Source organism: Arachis ipaensis, chromosome B8 (genome assembly GCF_059453495.1).
Source record: "Arachis ipaensis isolate K30076 ecotype BB chromosome B8, ASM5945349v1, whole genome shotgun sequence".
Classification (NCBI taxonomy): domain Eukaryota; kingdom Viridiplantae; phylum Streptophyta; class Magnoliopsida; order Fabales; family Fabaceae; genus Arachis; species Arachis ipaensis.
The window spans coordinates 22,395,608-22,418,137 of record NC_142443.1 but is presented as its reverse complement, the minus strand read 5'-3'; the positions used below and the strand labels follow the sequence as shown (position 1 = coordinate 22,418,137).

The following is a 22,530-nucleotide window of genomic DNA, read 5'->3' as shown; positions in this document are numbered from 1 at the left end:
ATCTCATCCGATATCAACCTCCAGTTTCAGGTAACCCCCGGAACAAAAACCATGCAATTAATATGGATAAGTGGGTAGAGGATTGAATAAATCACTCAAATTAAGCACAAAATATATCATAAAATATGGGTTTATCCGCACTATATCCCAAGAGTGTGTCGGACACTATATCCAAAGAACGTGACGGGCACTATATCCCAAGAGCGTGGGAACACTTTATCCCAGGAAATACGGCAGGCACTATATCCCATGAGTGTGACAGGTACTATATACTAAGAGTGTGACGGACACTACATCGCAAGTGTGTGGATGCATGTCAGAGAGACGATATCCAGGTTAGCTACTAGGTGTGTCGGGTTCTGGCAAAATAACCGACACATGAGCTCACGGCCAGTAGGACAGGCATACATCATGTGCATTTGTATGTTTTGCTTGAGTGTGCATTGTATTGGTTTGCTTAACTGCTTTATCTCTGCTTATCTGCTACTTATTCTACTTGTTGTAACTGCTATCTATTCTTGTGGTTTCGTTGTCTGTTTTGTATATGTGTACAGTTGAGAGATTTCTCGTGTGGTGGAGGCATGACGAGAGTTATTCCATCGGGGTTTCAGAGGAATAGAGGAAACAGAAAGTGAATGATGAATTACAGTTAGATTGGAGGAGACATAAAGTGAATTGTAGGGTTAGATTTTAATGAAATAGAAAGTGAATTGCAGAATTAGAGTTAGATTGAGACTTGGATACTGTTCCGAGGGTTACCTGAAATTGGAGGTCGATCTCGGATGAGATCTTTGGTACTGGTCGGAGATGACGTGTCCGGCTGGCTGGTGGCGGCCGGAGCTGTTGTGTCCGACTTGTTGGACTTGCTGCACTGCTGATCCTTGGCCACCGGAGGGTGGGGGTTACCTGCAAGAGACTCCGATGCTTAAGTTAGCATGGGTATTAAACAGGTTTTTAGTAGAATCAGAGTATGAGTTATACCTGGGTGCTCCAGTGCATTTATAATGGTGAGAAGTGACCTTCTTAGATAAGATAAGTTAGTTATCTTATCTTATCTTATCTTATCTTTGGGCGAGGTCAGCTTATCTTCAACGAAACTGCCCTTCTCTCTGTAGGCTTGAGCCGCCTTTGGATTGGACTGTGTTCCTTCTATTTGGGCCTTTATTGGGCCTCTGTAGCATTTTGGCCGAGCTCTTTGTGAAGAGGTCGGTCATTGGCCGAGCTCTTTGAGAAAAGGTCGGATAGTCTGACCTGAAGAGGTCGGTCGGCTTGTCGCTAAACATCCCGGGTTGGACATCTTGACCCAGGGTATGAACAGTGCCCCTGCTTGAGTTCGATCTTTCCGTGAGATCGAGCTTCGATCTCTTTGGAAGTCGTGCTCAAGCATCTGTCTGGCTTGTTTCTTCATTGCTTTGCAATTCTGGCAGATTTTCTAAAGGTTTGGTACTTCACAGTCCGTCCTCTTTTGAGTGGTAGTGTGGGTTTTCTACCCTTGCCTTTTGGATCACGCCTTGCTTTTGTGTTGACAACCCTCTGCTTTGGCGAAGTTATCCTTGCGGCTTGATATCCGGGCTTTTAGTGACTTGTCCAATGACTTTTTAGTGTTCTTTATATTGAACCTTTTTAGTCTCGGATGACGTACGTAGCCCTGTTTGAGATTGTGCCTTCTTTGAGTGGAGTTGTATCCCTTTTAGCTAAGAACATTTGAGCCTTAAGTTATTTCTCAACCTTTTGGCTTGTTCTTTTTTGAGATCGTACTTGCGCCTCTTCTTAGTTGACATCGACCTGTACGACTTTGCCCCTGCTTGAGTTTGGACCTTTCCGTGAGATCGTGCTTTCAGAGCTTCGATCTCTTTGGGGAAGTCGTGCTCAAGCATCCTGACTTTGGTCGATCTTGAGTAGTTTCTCCTTGTGCGAGTCTGGTATTGCCCTTTTTAGTTTGTTGAGAGGTCTTTTCAGCCTTCTTCCGACTTGTTTGTCTTCACTGTTCGGGTTTTTTAGTCATAGTCCAACAACTTTTTAGGTATAGTTCCTGATGGGAAACCTTTTATAGTCTGTTTGGATGATTTTTTAGCGCCGTTTTGATTTGTGCTTTTGCCTTTTGAGTAGTGTCTTTTTTCAAGACTTCGTACCTTTTAGCAAAGTATTCCTAGCCTTCCTTTGGCCGTTTGTAAGATGTCTTTGTCCCTTTTGTGGATCTTTGTAGAGTGTCGGTATTTTGTTATCCGACCTCTTTTGATCACTGCTGGTTTTGTCCACTTTCTGCTTGGTCGAGGTGGTCCTTGGGGCTAACTTGTCCGACGACTTTTTAGTGTTCTCGTAGAACACTTTTTAGTCATTCTGAACAATTTTGATAGCCTTGTCGTGGAGCCGTGGCTTTTTGGGCGGAGCTATGTCCGTTTTAGCGCACGTTTTTCGTTGGTCTGACTTCTTCTTGTCGGTCCAAGCTGTAGCTTTCGTTGGTCTGACTTCTTCTTGTCGGTCCAAGCTGTAGCTTTCGTTGGTCCGACTTCTTCTTGTCGATCCAAGCTGTAGCTTTTGTTGGTCTGACTTCTTCTTGTCGGTCCAAGCTGTAGCTTTTGTTGGTCCAACTTCTTCTCGTTGTCCTTTTCCAAGTTATTTTTGTAATCCTCTTTCTTGGACCTTGGTCAGGTCTCTTTCAGGGATTACTTTTATAACTTGTTTTTTTTGTAGGAGACCGACTTCGTCATGTCGATCTCTTCTAAGTTATTTTGTAATCCTCTTTCTTGGACCTTGTTCAGGTCTCTTTCAGGGATTACTTTTATAACTTGTTTGTTGTAGGAGACCGACTTCGTTATGTCGATCTCTTCTAAGTTATTTTTGTAATCCTCTTTCTTGGACCTTTGTCAGGTCTCTTTCAGGGATTACTTTTATAACTTATTTGTTGTAGGAGACCGACTTCGTTATGTCGATCTCTTCTAAGTTATTTTTGTAATCCTCTTTCTTGGACCTTTGTCAGGTCTCTTTCAGGGATTACTTTTATAACTTGTTTGTAGGAGGTCGACTTCTTTGCGTCGTCCTCTTTCTAAGTTATTTTTGTAGTCCTCTTTTTTGGACCTTTGTCAGGTCTCTTTCATGGACTACTTTTATAAATTTTTCATTTTGGGCTGACTTTGTCATGTCTGGCCCTTCTAAGTTAAAGTAATCCTCTTTAATAGGGTTGGCCAGACCTCTTTCCAGGGTTTACTTATAACTTGGGTTGACTTGGTCCGACTTCTTAACGTCGGCCAGTCTTTAAGTTATTATTTTAGCAATCCGTAAGACCTCGTCAGGTTCTTTTTTGGATCACTTTCGATAACTTCTTACATTATTCTGTGTTCATCTTTGCCGATTTGTAGAAAGTGGTTGTCATCTCTAGATCGTCTTTTGGGTGAATCGCATTTTCACCTTTATCGGACGATTGTCTTTATCGTGATCGTGCAGTAAAATTATTTTTCACTTTCTGCCGATCTGTTGCTTTATAATCGGACGATGAATGCTTCAGATTAATGCGTCTTGGTATAGTAGTGAATTTTGTTTTCACTTTGTCGACCTTTGTCGAAATCAAACGATGAATTCGGTTTCCATCGTGGTCGGGTGGTGAAGTTGGTTTTCACCTTGCCGATTTGTTGCTTTGTAATCGGACGATGAATTTGGTTTTCATCTTGCCAACTTTGTCGTGATCGGGCGGTGACTTTGGTGTTCACCTTGCCGACCTGCCGTAGTCGGGCGTCTTGGTAGGAAACTTTCTAGGGAATCTGCAATCTTTTAAACAATAAAATGAAGATAAGAATGTGTACATGTTAGTACTTACCTTTTTAGGTCGGCAATCTTTTTGGATCTCGGCCTGGCGCCCTTTTTAGATTGCAGGCATGCCATGACCTTGGTAGCTCTTGTCCCTCGAGGTTGGACACTTTGTAGCAACTTTCCCCAGTTCTTCTGAACAACTTGTTATGGTCCTTTCCAGTTGGCTGCCGACCTATTTTGATGTCATTTCGGATTAGGATGAGATCGTTGTTGTTAGATTACCTTCTGATTGTATCTTGAGGCCATTTGACGTTTTAATGCCTCTTCCTTGATCCGAGCTCTTTCTCGGGTTTCTGGAGGTAGGTCGAGTTCTTCCTTTTGAAGTTGGGAGTTGGCCTCTTCACTGTAGTGGATCACTCTAGGTGATCCTTCTTTGGCCTCCATTGGGATCATTGCCTCCATTTCGTAAGCTAATCGGAAGGGTGATTCCTTTGTAGTGGAGTGTGGGGTTGTCCGATATGCCCATAGGACTTGTGGGAGCTCTTCAGGTGGGGCTATAGGGAAGTTGGCATGTAAAGCTTTGACTTTGTATTTGCTCTGCAGAACTTTGGTTCTTTCTGCAAAAAGTTTGCATCTTTGATCGTTTGTTGTCACTTTTCTTTTGTCATTCGCCTTTGAGAAGAATGTGTGCTTTGCTTACGGTTTGGTTGCTGTTCCTGTTTCTTTTCATCGTTGCCTGACTCCTTTTGTACAAAAGTTCTAGCTTTTGTTTTGACCTTTTGTTTGAGAGGTGTTCGGACTGTTTGGGTATAGATTGTCGACTTTTTTTCTCTATGTTCTTCCCTTTTGTTGCCTCCAAAGGGTGCCCCTGGACTTTCGTGTGAGTCCTGGGGTTTCCCTTTTAATGCCACGTCTGTCACTTGATGTTCTGCTATTATTGTTCGAGTTGTTTCCTTATTTGCCTGAGTTGTTTGGTAGTAATCCCATAGTCGACCTATGTCTTTGAGATGTATATTAAGATCCCGGACGGCATGTCTGATTGGCTGAATTCCATAGTTTTAATGCGTGTTACTGGGGCTGACCCTGAGTACATCCCTTATACCGCCTTCGAGATTGACTTGTTGTGGTCTTGTAATGTAGCCTGGATGAGGCTTCTGTTATTGCCCCCTGGTTTGGTGTTAGCTAGTTTTGAAAATGTATCAGCTCGGGTATTCTGCTCCCGAGGCATGTGTCAGACCTCATATCCCCGAATTGTTCGAGCTGTTGGTGCTAGCTGGTTTTGAAAATGCATCAGCTCGGGCATTCTATGTGTCGGACTTTATTTTCTCTTATTTGTCCGAGCTATTTTCTGTTTTTGTCCAGGGTCCCCCGAATTGTCCGAGATGTTCTCTGGTTTTGTCCAGGGTCTCCCGAATTATCCAAGCTGTCCTCTGTAGGATTCTTTCAGCTAAGTTTATTTTCTTTAGGATGCCTTTTATGGGCTGGTTGGTCCGAACTCTGATAGTGTGAGCTTGAAAGTGTGGGTGGAGTCGTTGAGAGGTGAGTACGAGGGTGTAGGGAAACTTTTTCTATCTTTTGATAGTTTAGTTCGGCCCCTTGTAGAGCTTTGCTGATGAAGTAGATGGATTGTTGCCCACTTTCGTCTTCTCTGACTAGTGCTGAGGCTGTTGCCCGACTTTCTACTGCGAGGTATAATATGAGTTCTTCACTTTCCCGTGGTCTGGTAAGCATGGGTAGTTGCCCCAAGAATTTTTTGAAATCTTGGAAGGCTTGTTTGCACTCCGTTGTCCTTTTCAACCTCTCTCCCTTCCTTAATATACCTCTTTGAGGTGTCTTTTGCAAGATGATTTGGAGATCGAACCTCCTGCAAATCCTCCATTTATCATATGAACACGTCTCTTAGGGGGGTGAGGTAGACGTTCAACTTGTCCGACCTCTTTGGTGTGAGGTGGACCTTCAACTCGTCCGACCTCTTTGGTGTGAGGTGGACCTTCAACTCGTCCGACCTCTTTGGTGTGAGGTGGACCTTCAACTCGTCCGACCTCTTTGTTGTGAGGTGGACCTTCAACTCGTCCGACCTCTTTGTTGTGAGGTGGACCTTCAACTCGCCCGAGCTCTTTGGTGTGAGGTGGACCTTCAACTCGTCCGACCTCTTTGTTGTGAGGTGGACCTTCAACTCGTCCGACCTCTTTGGTGTGAGGTGGACCTTCAACTCGTCTGACCTCTTTGGTGTGAGGTGGACCTTCAACTCGTCCGACCTCTTTGGTGTGAGGTGGACCTTCAACTTGTCCGACCTCTTTGGTGTGAGGTGGACCTTCAACTCGTCCGACCTCTTTGGTGTGAGGTAGACGTTCAACTTGTCCGACCTCTTTGGTGTGAGGTGGACCTTCAACTCGTCCGACCTCTTTGGTGTGAGGTGGACCTTCAACTCGTCCGACCTCTTTGTTGTGAGGTGGACCTTCAACTCGTCCAACCTCTTTGTTTTTGATTGGGCGAGGTGGTGGGATCTTTTCAGTGTTGCGTATTTCTCGTTAAACATCCACAAGAGATAGGTTTCTCAGTGGGTTGGTCTTCTTTCTTCCTGGACTCTTTATCCTTGTCCCGTAGTAGGTTAGGAGAATCTGGTTTTTGAGCTGTCTCCCAATCGGGAGTTCTCCTCCATATTGATATATTTTTTCGCTCTTTGTCGGACCTCATTTAGAGATGTTGGGTACTTCTTGGATATTAAATGGTTGAAAGGTCCTTCTCGCAGGCAATTGATGAGGCCCATGATGACCGCTTTTGTTGGAAGATTTTGTATGTCCAGACATGCTTTGTTGAATCTTTGCATGTAACTGCGGAGACTTTTCCGATCTCCTTGCTTGATTCCTAATAGACTTGGGGCGTGCTTGGCTTTGTCCTTTGGGATGGAGAATAACGGATTGCATCTGAGGCCTCCGTGAGATACATCCTGCTTCTGAAATTGCTAAGATGATGGCTTGGATCTGATGTGCCGTCGTACGGGGTCATGTTGGGAGCTTTGAAGTCCTTTGGGACTTTAGCTTTCATGATCTCTTTGGTGAATGGGTCTTGATCTTTGTGGGGGCTGTCTTCGTGACCGGATCGAGTTATTTTGGCCTTGAGATCTGCTTCGAGTTTTAGGAGCTTGTCCTTTAACTCGCGACGTCGCCTTACCTCTCTTTGTAGATCCTTGCCAACTTCTCGTTGATGCTGGCTTTCTTTTTCAAGTTACTTTAGGCGATCTTGAAGCACTTCTATTACTCCCGGATGTGATGAGTTTTTGTCTCCGTTATATTCTGGAGTATCTTTTGGTGTAGCGTCCGCATTTTTGTGCGGCGTTCTGTCCTCTAGATCTGAATCGTGGTCGTTGTCATGGTCGTCCGCCATGGTGATGGGATGACTTCCAGGTTCCCCGGCAACGGTGCCAATGTTTCGAGGGTTACCTAAAACTGGAGGTCGATCTTGGATGAGATCTTCGGTACTGGTCGGAGATGACGTGTCCGGCTGGCTGGTGGCGGCCGGAGCTGTTGTGTCTAACTTGTTGGACTTGCTGCATTGCTGATCCTTGGCCACCGGAGGGTGGGGGTACCTGCAAGAGACTCCGATGCTTAAGTTAGCATGGGTATTAAACAGGTTTTTAGTAGAATCAGAGTATGAGTTATACCTGGGTGCTCCAGTGTATTTATAATGGTGAGAAGTGACCTTCTTAGATAAGATAAGTTAGTTATCTTATCTTATCTTATCTTATCTTTGGGCGAGGTCAGCTTATCTTCAACGGAACTGTCCTTCTCTCTGTAGGCTTGAGCCGCCTTTGGATTGGGATGTGTTCCTTCTATTTGTGCCCTTATTGGGCCTCTGTAGCGTTTTGGCCGAGCTCTTTGTGAAGAGGTCGGTCATTGGCCGAGCTCTTTGAGAAGAGGTCAGATAGTCTGACCTGAAGAGGTTGGTCGGCTTGTCGCTAAACATCCCGGGTCGGACATCTTGACCCAGGGTATAAACAGATACCTTAGAGGGTTTTACCAAATTTATGATTTAGTTTGTTCCCTTAAGTTTTAATCTGAGTGTCGGAGTTCTAGGATTGCCTTTGACTTTTCCGAGACCTTTTATATTAACTATGCGGGTACCTTTACCAAGTTGAGAACCCTTGGTTCTCATTCCATATATATATTGTTGTTTTTAGATGCAAGACGCGAGGCACACTACTGAGCATTCTGGAGACTATTGGAAGTGAAGAACTATTAGGACTTAGGGTTGTATTTTGTTTATATTTATATATGTACATAGATTTTCCACCTTTTATATATTATGTTTGTCCCTCTTAGAGGTTTACTTTGAGAAACATGTTGTCGGTTTTCTGTGTTAGGTTACTTTCAGGTTGTATATATATGTATGTGTATACTCCGGGTGGCATTTACTTCGCAGACCGAGCCTAGAGCTTGTCATTTGTATTTCTGGAACTCTATATATATATATATATATTATCTTTTTCGCTCGATCTTATCTACCTTTCTACTTTTATCCAATCGTGAATGTTGCGCTGTTCTGTTTGTATTTCGTTTAATTTTTCTTTAAGGCTCCTAGTTAATTCCCTTTTTCAATATATCTATATATGTATTTTCTTTTTAGAGGTCGTAATACTTCACCACCTCTTATTTACGTCCTAGGAGTAAAGTTTTGTGTGGTAGGCTGTTATATTATGGTATCAGATCAGTTCGTTGTTGTAGAGCCTGAGGGACGAACTCACTATGCTTCTGGGCATACTCTGTGTTATGTGTATATGCTACTTAGGATATCTAACTGATATGTGTAGCATACTTGTTCATGAGCATGCATTTAGGACTTTGAGGCACTAAACTTGAGATATTGAGACTGACCACCTTGATATCACTTGTTTGGTGTGAATAGGAACTAAATGGTGTCTCACAGACCTGGGCGAGGCAGAGAGCGCTTCCCTCTATTTTCTTTGGAATCCGAAATTTTCGAGGCCGAAAATTTCTGTTAGGGGGGGTAGGATGTAAACTCCGAGTAACTAGTAAATAATAAATCAATAAATTAATTATTATTTAAAGAAAATAGAAAAATTAAATTTTATAATTTAAAGAAGTAGAAATAATTAAAATAGGAATTTTAACACTAATTTTAAAAGTTTTAGCCCAAAAACGGGCCAAAGAGCCGAACCAATTGAATCGGGCCTAAACAGGACCCATGGTCCAACATATAAAATGCCAAGTTCAGCCCCATTCTTCCCCAACAACACTTGAGCACGGTGAATGGGGGAAAAACACAAGGGAGAAAACACAAAACCCTTGTCCAATTTCAAATCCACATAACTTTCAATCCATAGCTCCGATTGACGAGCCGTCAGCGGCGACGCGTTTGTCTTGGAATTCTCTATAAAAACTCACCCAAAAATTTGGTAAAACAATCACTTTTTCTCACCTAGTTCTCCCCTTTTCAGTTTCAAAATCCTAAGTTTTGGGTATTAAGAAATTGAATGATTTTGATGGTTTAGGTGAACTCTAGTAGCGGGTAATCACTGGATTTTTGCTCGTTTGACTCATGGATAAGGTGAGGAACCTCTAACCCTTGTGAAATTGTTAAATTAGCAAACCCTATATTAATTTTAGTGATGTTTTTGTGGAATTAGATTGTATATATATAAATTGGAACCAAATTGATGAAGTTGGAAGCTTGAGTTTGAGCTTGGAGGCTGGATTTTCTGATTGATGTATGTTTGGGACCTTGGGCGTTGGTGAAATAGACATAATTAAGGTGCTTCGACATTAGGAAGGAATCGACCAAGGTATGATTTTGTTTTCTCGTAGATAATATATAAGGTTGTGTGAAAAGTTAGGTTAGATGATTATAGGATAAGCTTGAATGTGTTGAATTGTTGAACTTGATGGATTATATGTATCGATGAGTGTGATGAGTAGTGTGGGTGAAGTGTATATATAAAGTTGATGCATGATATGTATTATAGAGTTAATGTGTGTGTGTGTGTGTGTGTGTGTGTGTGTGTGTGTGTGTGTGTGTGTGTGTGAATTGTGTGAATTGTGTGAAAAATTGTTGATAATAATGATGTGATATAAGTCTTGATGATGGTTGGTAAGGTTGTGATGAAGAATATATATGATGATGAGAATTATAAGTTTGAGCAATGAATGTAGAGATGTGGTGCTATGAATTATTAATGAATTGTGTTGTTGTTGGCTATTAATTGCGAGGCGAAAATTAATAAAATTAAGAATTAGGAGGTTGTGGAAGGAATGAAATGGTTAGGGAATTGCTTTGAATGTATTTGAAGTTGTTTTAAGGTGTGAACTTTGGTTTTAAAAATGAGAGTTGGGAAAATAGAGGTTTTGAACTCTTTTGGTAAAAATAGATTTTTAACAAACTTCGCTGGATCATAATTTGAGCCTCGGGTTTTACATTTGAATGAAATTTCTTTCAAATTAAAGATAATCTCAAGAACTTTAAAATGATTTAAATTTTATGAAAATCGAAGTTTTGTAGAGAAAGTTATGAACGTCGGAAGTTAGGTGCATAAAACTGATTTTTAATGACTTAACAGCTTTTAGAGCAAAAGGGAGTGTCGCGTACGCGACTTGCACGCGCGACACGAGCTATGCTCACTGTTTTGTAATCTCACATACGTGGGGCAAGGCCTGTATACGCGGAACCCAATTTTGAAAACTCGCGTACACAAGAGTACGCACGCGATTCGAGCCCCCCTTTTTTGGCCAAAATGAGATTTTTGAATGTTAAGTCAGTCCTCTCTTTTCAAACCTCCCTTACACTTGTTTAAGGTCCGATAGCTAGATTTTAGGCTACGGAGTGGGGGTAAGAGTGTTGAGGTTTGAGAAGTGAGTGATTAATTCGATGAGATGTTGAAGGTGATGAATGCGATTATGATGAATGAGTTTGATTGAGATGATGATGATAGATTATGATTGAGATGTTTATGACCAAGTAAGAGGCAGTGGTGTTATCCACTTGCTCCGGGTATGAGATGAGGAAGAAGAATAATTGAAAGTAATTATGAGGACAATGATTATGAATATGAAGTGTGAATGTATATTCTATTTTCTTTTGTTGCATCACTTTCTTTCTGTTTGTAAAGTGTGTCGGGCACTATATCCCAAGAGTGTGTCGAGCACTATATCCCAAGAGCATGGCGGGCACTATATCCCAAGAGTGTGGGAACACTTTATCCCGGAAAATACGGCGGACACTATATCCCATGAGTGTGACAGACACTATATCCCAAGAGTGTGACGGGCACTATATCCCAAGAGTGTGGATGCATGTCAGAGAGACGATATAGGGTTAGCTACCGGGTGTGTCAAGTTCTGGCAAAATAACCGACACGTGAGCTTACTGCTAGTAGGACAGGCATACATCATGTGCATTTGTATGTTTTGCTTGAGCATGCACTGTATTGGTTTGCTTAACTACTTTATCTCTGTTTATCTGCTACTTATTCTACTTGTTGTAACTGCTATCTATTCTTGCGCTTTCGTTGTTTGTTTTGTATGTGTGTTCAACTGAGAGATCCTTCGTGTGGTAGAGGCATGGTGAGGGTTATTCCACCGGAGTTTCGGAGGAATGGAGGAAACGGAAAGTGAATGATTGAATTATAATTAGATTGGAGGAGACAGAAAGTGAATTGTAGGGTTAGGGTTTAATGAGACAAAAAGTGAATTGTAGAATTAGAGTTAGATTGAGACTTGGATACCTTAGAGGATTTTACCAAATTTATTATTTAGTTATTCCCTTATGTTTTAATCCCAGTGTCGGAGTTCTAGGATTGCCTCTGACTTTCCCAGGACCTTTTATGTTAACTATGCGGGTACTTTTACCAAGCTAAGAACCATCGGTTCTCATTTCATACATATATTGTTGTTTTCATATGCAAGACGCGAGGCACACCACTGAGCATTCTGGAGACTATTGGAAGCGAAGAACTATTGGAACTTAGGGTTGTTATATTATGTTTGTCCTTCTTAGAGGTTGACTTGGATAAACAGGGTGTCAGTTTTCTGTGTTGGGTTACTTTCGGGTTGTATATATATGTATATGTATACTCTGGTCGGCCTTTGCTTCGCAGGCCAAGCCTAGAGCTTGTCATTTGTACTTTTGGAACTCTGACCTCATATATATTATCTTTTTCGCTCGATCTTATTTACCTTTCTACTTTTATCCTATCGTGAGTGTTGCGCTATTCTGTTTGTATTTCGTTTAATTTTTCTTCAAGGCTCTTAGTTAATTCTCTTTTTCAATATATCTATATATGTATTTTCTTTTTAGAGGTCGTAATACCTCACCACCTCTGATTTATGTCCTAAACGTAAAGTTTTGTGTGGTAGGGTGTTACACAAAAGAAGGCCGGTAATTTCTGAAAAAAAATCACAATATGTTATAAAAAATTATTTTAATTACGAGAAGCTTAAAATAAAAAATTTGAATATATTACCAATCGTTGAAATTGCATCTCCGAGTTTGACACGAATTTACCAAAACTGAACTTAAATTGAGGAAATTCAATCTCATTATGTGTTCCACTTTGAAGTTTTCCGGAGAGACGTAGAAAGCATGGAGTGGATGGAACTTGAACTTGACCTACAAAGTTCCGTGGAAACAATTCCTCAATCAAAAATCGAGCTCCTCCCAAAAAAACTAACTTTACTGCCTCTTCGTTGGACGTTTACATCCATGTAATTAGAACCCGAATTAGTGAATACAACTTGAGATGGTACTTGATGGATGTGGTGCATTGTAAACAATTGTGCCAAAAGACAATCGCACTGGAACATTAGACGAAAAGAATAAGTTGAAGTAGGAACAGTCATTAAATTATCAAAAGAATAATATAATAGAATAAGTATATAGAAAATACTATCAAAAATTATAAATTATATCTTAAAATGATCACCTTCGATGAAAAACGAAGAATATATTCTTATTCTATGAAGTAGTCAAGGAAGAATAATAAATTAAAAAAAATGAGTTGACTCTCAGATCTAGGCTCACAAATCACAAAAAAATACTATATATAGCATTTATTAGAATAAAAATAATTATATAAATTAGTTATTATTAAGTTAAGTTTTTATTATTTACATTATACATCATATATTTGTCGTGATTGAATAAGTCATTATCATATCATATACATTTTTATCATGATTAGAATCAAAGATTTTTGTTTTAATTTTTTAAGGTAGGTATCAATATCAACTTGTCGAAAATTACGATTAATTTAAAAATATATTACAATGATTGAAAATTAAAATTATTGATAATTAATAACATAATTATGTATTAAATGCTAATTTGATGTATAATTATAAAAAAATTATTGACAATTAACATAATTATATATTAAATTCTAATTTGATGTATAATAATTGACAATTAATATAATTATGTAAAAAATAAAACATAGCAACTAAAATTAAATTTATTAACTAATGGAAGCTACGTAGACAATGTTTGGCAATTATTTTAGTATTATATTATTGATATTTATTATTATTATTATTATTATTATTATTATTATTATTATTATTATTATATATAGGTCACCATTAACATAATAACTTGCCACTAATAAAATTATTGCATAATGAATGAGAATTAGAATTGTATCAATATAATTAAAACAATTAAAAATATTCTCGATTGATAATTAGTTTAATAATGTATTAAATATTAATTTTATATAATTATAATAAAGATATTTTTTAAATTAGTATAATCATGCATTATTCATTAAATATGAATTGTAATATAATTGTAATATTGTAATATAATTATAATAAAGATATTTTTCTAAAATAAATTTAGAAGAGAGAATAGTGCTTTCATTTTGAAAGAAAAATAAATTCATAAGGAGTTGACACCTCACTTTCATTAGTTGATAATATATTAAATATTAATTTATTATATAATTATAATAAAGATATTTTTCTAAAATAAATTTAGAAGAGAGAATAGTACTTTTATTTTGGAGAAAAAAGAGTTGATGAGGAATTAACACCTTACTTTAATTAGTTTGGAAAAAACTCAATTTCAGTATATTAAGTAAATAGATGAGTCAATCATCAAGAATCAATAATTCTAATTCTACAAAAGGTTACATTCTAAACTCGAGCATGGCAACGTGACGATAAATTGAATCAAATAACATATATCTGAATTAATTAAATTAAAAAATTGATATAACAAATTAATTATAATTGTTGAGAGTTTATAAAATAAGTTAAATTAAATAAAAATATCTTATAAATATGTCATGTCAAAGTTATAATACTTTTAAAAATTATTAATCAAAATACATAAAACAAAAAATTAATACATATTAAAATAAATTAAATTTATTTATTTCAATCAAATAAAATAATTAATATAATTGATTAGTTATAATTAATGTGTTCAAAAAAATATTAAATAATTTAATATTTATTTTAATTAAATTAAATAAATAATTATAACATTCTTAAAAATTATTAATCAAAATACATAAAATAAAAAATTAATATAAATTAAAATAAAATCAATTTCTTTATTTTAATCAAATAAAATAATTAATATAATTAATTATTTATAGTTAATATGATAAAAAAATATTAAATAATTTGATATTTATTTCAATTAAATAAATAAATGACACATTTAAATGAATCAAATTAAATATATCGAAAGATACTTTTAAAAACATGTCACATCAACTATGATTAATTAAAAAATTTTAATTTTAATAATATATAATGGATAGATAATAGATATAACATATATACACGTTCTAATAACAAGTAATGTCTTGGATATAAAAAAAATTCTTGGTTTCCTATATTTATTTTTTTTTCCGTTATTTTACTTATTTGCTCGTCATAAGATTTTCTGCATTGAATATGACTAATCAATCTATTTGTTAATTTATCATTCCATATCTTTTTAACATTCATTTAGATTGTTGTTTTCCAAAAATCAATCGAATATCATCATAATTGTTAATTCTTGCTTGGTATTTCTTGCTTGGTATTTCAAACAAAGAAACTAAATCAAATTTTAAAAACTAAACCTAACACTTATTTTAAAGCACACAACTTTGTTCTACTCTCCACCATATATACCCATGATACCATGATAATTGTCCAATATATCCTCTTATTATTTGTTCCATATGTACCCATGATACCATGATAGTTGTCCAATATATCCTCTTATTATTTGTTTCACATTTTTTATTTTATATATAATGAGTGTTAAAAATCAGTTTAAAAATACTCAAATTAAAAAGTTCAAGATTTGTTGTAGATAGCGCTACACCGGCAATTAACAGAATAAAATTTTGGTTTAAAAGATGTCAGAATTTAAATTAATAATCGGAAATTTCAATCCCCCAACATTCTCCTTTAGAATCATAATGTAGTGCTTGATTATTAGGATCAACTGTTAAATCATTTACATTAAGTTGCTTACCTCTTTTATTTCGACTAATTGTACTGTCTTGATTTTTTCATTATTCTATCTCTTGATTTATATCATTTTTTACATAATTTTTTGGGTTAAATACTTTTTTCGTCCTTAACGTTTTTGTCAAAATCAAAATTGTTCTCGACCTTTTTTTTCTTATTAATATCATCCTCAACATTAGAAATCATTTTAAAATAATCCTTTTCGCACAAAACATGAATGTACGGACGATTTTATCCTTATAATTATTTTTTTTTAAATCTTTTCCAGCCTAGTCTAATTTTCTCCATTTTCTAGTCATTCTCTCTCAGCTCAAACACTATCCTTCACCACCACTATACCTCCATCATCTTCTTCTTCACATAAAGCAACAACAACAACAACAGCAGAAGCAAAGAGAAAAAATGAAGAAGATAGTGACAGATCCATATAAAAAGCAAATGCTATGGAACTAAGAAAGGGAGAAATTTGTAGTTGCGGTGTGATTTTGAAATAGCGGAGGAGACACCGCAGTTTTGAAGATAGCACTCCTGTAACAGTCATTATAACCTCTCTCAACCTTTCCTTTATCGCTTTCGTGGCCCAACTCAGCCACGCCCTTCATCACTGTGAGTTTCCTGTTCTTATTTTCTTCCCCTTCCCATAACTTAATCAATGCAGAATCTGTAATCCCAAAACTGTAATTTCCTATTTCATTCTTTTCTTCATCCAATGACGCTCCCTTTTATGTGTTTGTGTTTATCTTCTCATTTTAAGTTGCATGTTGATTCTAAAAGAATCCCCTTTTCTAGGGGTTTCTATTTTAGGTGAGCTTTAAAACATGAGATACAATAAGAGATGATTTCCAGGGGTACTGCACGGAGGATTCAGCTTTAAGCTGAGGTGATGAGGGAGCTGGTCTTGGAAGATTGTTGGGAATTCTTCTAAGAAATCTGAGAGAATCAATGTAGCTGCCGCTGTCATTGCCGTTTTCAAAGAAGCAAAATAGAGAGAGAAGAAAAACACAGAAGGGGAGGGAGAGAGGGAGAGAGGGAGAGAGGGAGAGAGGGAGAGAGAGAGAGAGAGAGAGAGAGAGAGAGAGGAGTTGGCAGAGTTAATGGACTCTGGTCACGGTCTCCGGTGACGACAACGAGGGCGACGGAGTTGCAGACTCTGGTTGTGGTGACGAGCTCAGAAAATGGAAGGAAGGAGAGAGAGAGAGAGAGAGAGAGAGAGAGAGAGAGAGAGAGAGAGAGAGAGAGGGTAAGGTGATGAGCAGATGATGATGATGATGGGGTGGTTAGTGGGGAGGGGAAAGATGGTAACTTTTAAAGGGTAAAATCATCTGTAAATTAATGTTTTGGGTGAAAAGGATGATTTTAAAATAATTTCTAACCTTGAGGATAAAATTAATTAAAAAAAAGGAAAAATGACAAATAGGTCACTGAGCTTTTCATTCGTGGACATTTTACTCGCTAAAGATTGGAAAATACAAAAACATCCCTAATCTTTCAAAACGCTTGACATATGGGTGCTTCCGTTCAATCGGGTTGGCCAAACATAACGGAGTCAAATTAGGTGGCGTTTATGTTGTATGGAGTGTGTGTACGTGTCGTAAAGTGTTGTTAACGGGGCTTACGTGGTTCGTTATAGAAAATTATGGGACAGATAGGTCCTTATGCTCTAAAACAACGACGTTTCAAAAAATGTAGTTCAATGCTTCATATCAAATATACCAAGGATGCCCATATCAGTCATAAAAAATTACAGTAAACCCTAGCACTGACATTTTTCCTCTAAAAAATACAACACTTCATCTTCATTGTGTCATCGTTGGTGTTCTGTGAAGCAGCTCCAGCGAAACTCCATTGTTGTAACTGCGTCCGTCGTGGAGAGTAATAAGTACATTGTTGTTGAAAATTGTTGTACTCCTGCCTTTTATTTGTTATGCATGTCCTAGGATGGGGTTTATAGGGACTGTAAGTGAGGGTAGTAGCTAATTAATTGTTCGGGGTTAGTGAGGTCTAGGGTAATGTTTAGTACTTACCCGATTGAAAAATTTGGATCATTGTTAATAATGTATGATTTTGTGTTGTGTGTTAAAAAATGTTACAGATGGATGATGTATTTAGTGTTCTTGCTTTTCATCATGGGGGTTACTTTTCAAAGGCACCAACCGGTGAGTTAGTCTATCTTCATGGTCAAGTTGAGAGATTTTCACCCCTGGACTTGGATTTTGTCAATTTTGGAGATTTGATCACGTTGTTCAAATGATTGGATATCAATCATATAAGGAGGCTTACTGGTATTATCCGAAAAACAAGGATATAGAGTCGGGGATGCATGTACTGAGGGGGGATGTAGGGATCAACCAAATGCGATAGGCTAAGTTGAGGAACAAAGACACTCATGAGTTCTATATTTTTTTCGATCATCTTGTTGATGATCCTGAAATCGCAGATGGTGCTTGTAAGAAAAATGCTGAGGTTGAGGAAGAAATGGATCCAAATGAGTTGGAGATGTTAGATGACTCATCTACTAATCATGATAGTGATGACAATGTGGAAGATGAGCTGTATAAACCACCATCTCCCAGTTATGAAAGTGAGAGTGAGAGTGGTGAAGATGATGATGGTAGTAGTAGTGTTATAGCTGCCAAAGGAAAGAGGAAACAAGTGTCTCCATCGTCGAGGAAAAACATTGAGCCCAAAAAAGCCAAAAAAACAAGCCACACATGTGTCTAAAAGGCAGAGGATTAAAGCAAAAAGGGTGGCTCATTTGGAGAAGGTTTGTCAAAGATGGATGGGCCTTTTAAACAGCCCAACATAAGTGGGCCTACAAGACAGACCAATAGAGCTAGGCCTACTAGGAAATCCAACATGAGGCCAACAATTGCATATTAGGTCAGTGATGTAGACACAGAGGATGAGGACATTATATATGAGTATGAATCTGAGGATCTGCATACCCCTATCTTATCGAAAGATGAAGGAAACAAACAACATTGGCCTGAGTTTGATGAACAGTATGGATTTGGAGAAGAGAAGTTTGAGCTTGACACAAGATTTGTTACAATTGAGAGGTTCAAAGAGTTTGTGAATGATTCGTTAATTGCTGAAGGGAGGGAGTTGGTCTGGACAAAAAATGACAGAAAAAGGGTTAGAGTTGGCTGCAAGGGTGAAGATTGTCCTTGGATTGCCCATCTCTCCTACAATAAACAATTGCAGTGCTTCCAGGTGAAAATATATAGGAATGATCATACATGTGCAAGGGACCTAAGAAGCAATATAGCTAACCAACACTGGATTAGCAAAAAGGTGGAGAAAAAGATGACCAAATTGAAGGATCTTTCTGTCCCCCCAATAACAAATTGAAGGATTTAGTTATCTATTTTAACTTTTTCAAGGGACCAAATTGTTTTTTTTTTTTTTTTTTTTGCTTTACTTGAGGACTTCATTGTCACATTTAATTTATTACATCAACATAACATATGGTGTTTCATTGTGAAGAGCAAAATGTAGCTGAGACAACCAACCAGACCTGTTTTGATCAGAATCCCACTGGCCAGCCTTCTATTGGGATAAATAATGAAAAATGCATATCTATTTGAGAAATTATGTTGAACTTATCTTGTACTAACTGACTGTATATCTCAAGAAACTGCATATCCATTTACAGGCTAGCACAATTCCAAATGTGACCCAACAAGAGCCTGCTCCAGAAGTCTCATCTATGCCTATTTCTGCAGTCCCTACAAGGCAAGGCCAAGTACCATTCAAACCTCTAGTCCAAATTCCAACAAGGCCAGCCAACAGTACCTTCAGACCAAAGCAACCAATTAGGAGGAAGGCTATTGGCAAACAACATGTTCCAGCACCACAACAACCAAATGTTAAAGTTAGTGGAGGACCATCTGAGGAGACTTTGGCTGCAGCAAATACTAAAACTCAAAGAATATTTAAGTTCATCCTCATCCCAGGAGTAAAAAAATCCAAGAAATGATGAAGATATTTTAGGAAGTCAGTTGTAGTTGATGTGAAACTTGAGATTAAGCCCTTTTTTTTTTGCATTATGCATCCTACTATCTTTTTGGCAAACTTTTGGTGGTCATGTGGTGACCTATTGTTGTTATGCTATGTTATTTTGTTAGGATTGTAATCTTTCAAATTTATCATATCTTATGTTTCAATGTTTAATGAACAAAAATATTTAATGAATTTTACATATTTAGACCATCAACAAGATACTATATACAGCCATTTAAACACATGATATACCAGCAACAAAATATTATCATTTATCAAAGGATAAATATAACTATATTCTGTCAACTCCAGCCATAGTTCATCAAAATAACAATGCACAGCTTTGTTGGTTGTCTATTTTTCAAGACTTAAATACAACAACATCAACACAAGTTACTAACAAACACACAAGAATAACCAACAGATTAAGTTTTTTCTTCCTCTCTAAATAAGCAAGCTTCCTCTCCAACTTAACCAGTCTCTGTTCTACTTTATTCTTGCACAAGTACTCATCTATGTCATCAACCTCATTATTACAAATTGACATCTCTGTGCCCAATTTTTGCAACATGATCATCAAGCCAGACAAAGAACTTGCTGTGGGATGAATTTTTTAACTACAAGTTTAAAAAGAAAATCAAAATTCAATTAAATACATAAACCTGCTTCAAGCATCACATAACCATCTTACCTTGAAGAAAGGGCACCCAAGAAACAATCGGTTGAGGTTAGTTGGCATCATGGACTTGTACAATATAGCATACACTCCACATTTGCACATCAAAGCAATGCCGTCCTTCTCGTCTATACCTTCCACGCAACGATTGTCAGATGGCAATCGGACTCGTTGCGTGCTCGAAGAACCTCCTTCACTGGCCATAGAACAGAGCTCTAAACACAAAAATCCCCTAACCATAAGGTTGCAATAGCGTCTAGCACCAATTTAAAGAGTTAGGGCACCTCAAAGAATGTCGTCGTTTTCGAAGCACAAAGACCTAGTTATCCTCCAACCTTCTGTGTGCATGACACATTGATACCGTAACGGACACATCACTCCGTAATGGACATATGGGCGTCATATCAGTCTTGTCCGTTGACGTGGCGAAAATTGGCGAGTTAAGAATTGTTATAAGATATGCATTGCAAGTATAGTTCTTAACCAACCAGAAATCCGCTTATCAATTTAGAAGGGTGTCACAAAAATTAAAATTAAAATACTGGGAGTATAAATCCCAGGTCGTCTCCCAACGAGTTGCAGAAAGGTGTGCTATTTTATTAATCGGATGTTTTTCAAAAAGGGTTTGAATCGATTAAACAGGAAATTAAATTGGAGAATTTAAATAATTTAAATAAAAGCCTTGACTGGGAGTAGATTAGCTGGAATCTCTATTCTTGTTGGAGTACTCTCAAGATTAATTGACAATTGAAGGTTGTCTTGTTTAGTTATCCCTTACTAGGTAAGGAAAAGTCAAACAAGTTGGAATGCTACTTCTATTCACAAGTTCCAACCCACTCAGTTAAAAGGTATTGGAGTCAGTGACTAGAGGGCAATTCAACAATAAACCCAATTACAATTTTTTTAAGTATTCCAACTCAAGGGTTCCTTTCAATCAACTCCCCATCAAGTTAGGGAACTACTCGCTCATTGTGAATGTAGAATTCATAACATAGGAAAGGAAATTAAAGAAAGACATGATAAATAAAAATAAACAAAATCAATTAAAATAAAAGTAATCCTTGTATTAATAAATTCTAAAAATAATCCAATAGTAAAATTAAGTAAATTAAAGGACATGGAAGAGTAAGAGCCAAGTAAAGAAAACGAACTAGAATGACGAAGTCTTGATGAGGTAATAACTCTTCTCAATATCCCAATGCAAAAAGCAATAGAAATAAAATCCTAAGAACTATGAATGTGTAGAGAGAAAACCTAGAGGATGAGTAAAACTAGATCTAAAAACTAAAATTGTGTAGAATGAATGTTGTCCTCGGTTTCTGCATGTTCTCTGGCTCTAGTCTGCTTTTCTAGACCGAAAACTGGGTCAAAACAGGGCCCAAAATCGTCCCCAGCGAATTCTGCAGATTATGCAGATCGCGCACGTCACGCGATCGTGTCATTCATGCGGACGCGTCATTCCGCGTTTTGCCTTGCCACGCGTGCGCGTCGTCCACGCCTCTGCGTTACTTGTGCTATTCCAATCCGCGCGGTCGCGTGAGCCATGCGGCCGCGTCACTGCGATTTCTTCTCTTTCGCACGGTCGCGTGAGCCATGCGACCGCGTCACTTCTCGCTGGTCATCTCCTCAATTTCTTGTGTTCCTTGCATTTTTGCAAGCTTCCTTTCTAATCTCCAACTCATTCATGTCCTATAAAGCTTGAAACACTTAACACACAGATCACGGCATCGAATGGAATAAAGGAGAATTAAAATACATAATTAAAAGTCTCTAGGAAGCAAGTTTTCAATCATGTAATAATTTTAGGAAGGAAATATAAATGCATGCTAAATTAATGAATAAGTGGGTAAAGATCATGATAAAACCACACAATTAAACACAATATAAATCATAAAATAGTGGTTTATCAACCTCCCCACACTTAAACATTAGCATGTCCTCATGCTTAGTTGAAGGAGATAAAATAAATGAGCAGGAACATGTAAAAACTCATGCAATGCAATGTAACCTATATATAGGAATGCAACTATATGATTCTTGCCCACTTGATCAAAAGTAAATAAGCTCTTCAAAACAATTACAAATCAAATTCCACTAATTCAATTCTTATACAGTAAGAACAGATAAAAGTACAAGAAGATAGCTCATGAAAGCAGGGAACATAGAATTTCAAGCATTGAACCCTCACTGATGATGTATGTACACTTAGGGGTGCTCAAATCCAAACCGATCCAAATTAAACCGCTTATCCAATCCGATTAAAACCGAAAACCGATTAAAACCGCACTAATTCGGATTTGATTGGATTCTATTTTTTGCAAACCGCTAGATTGGATCGGATTTCGGATCTACTTTTCATAACCGATCCAATCCAATCCAAACCGCACAATGTGCTATAATATTATTATTTTATTATTATATTTACAATTATACTTATAGTATGTTCAATTTGTTATACATTTTTCTATTATTTATGTATTATTATTATTTAATAAATATTTTATGTTGAAAATGTTATTTATTTATTTATTTTAACTAACCTATAATTTTATTTCTATTGTTATGTTATCGTTAGTTTTTTAAAATATTGTTAAGACTTGTTATGTCATTGTTGATTATTTA

General features: G+C 37.3%; 1 pseudogene; it reads left to right on the top strand.

Moving 5' to 3' along the window:
- Nucleotides 1–17,322: 17,322 nt before the first annotated feature.
- On the top strand, nt 17,323–19,209 carry LOC148547432 (uncharacterized; annotated as a pseudogene).
- Nucleotides 19,210–22,530: the final 3,321 nt, after the last annotated feature.